This window comes from Penaeus monodon, chromosome 25, assembly GCF_015228065.2.
Source record: "Penaeus monodon isolate SGIC_2016 chromosome 25, NSTDA_Pmon_1, whole genome shotgun sequence".
Lineage (NCBI taxonomy): Eukaryota > Metazoa > Arthropoda > Malacostraca > Decapoda > Penaeidae > Penaeus > Penaeus monodon.
The window spans coordinates 35,684,193-35,684,485 of NC_051410.1; positions in this window are offsets into that span (position 1 = coordinate 35,684,193).

The following is a 293-nucleotide window of genomic DNA, read 5'->3' on the forward strand; positions in this document are numbered from 1 at the left end:
CCCTTCCCTATTTGAACTTAATTCACGAAAATAATCCTTATTTACATCTATAATTCCCACGCACTCACACTTATCAGTAAAAAAAAAAACATGTATCTTATCAGCAGAAGAGATTTCCGATACACCATAATCTGTTATCTATAGAACAGTATCACTTCCCAGTACAGAGTACACATGAACAAGGAAAGGACAGAATGAATGGCTTTGGAGATTAATAATAATAAATCGGTGATGAAGGTAGAGATTTCATTTTCATTATTGTCACTTGAGTCATGAGGGAAAACAACTCCAGG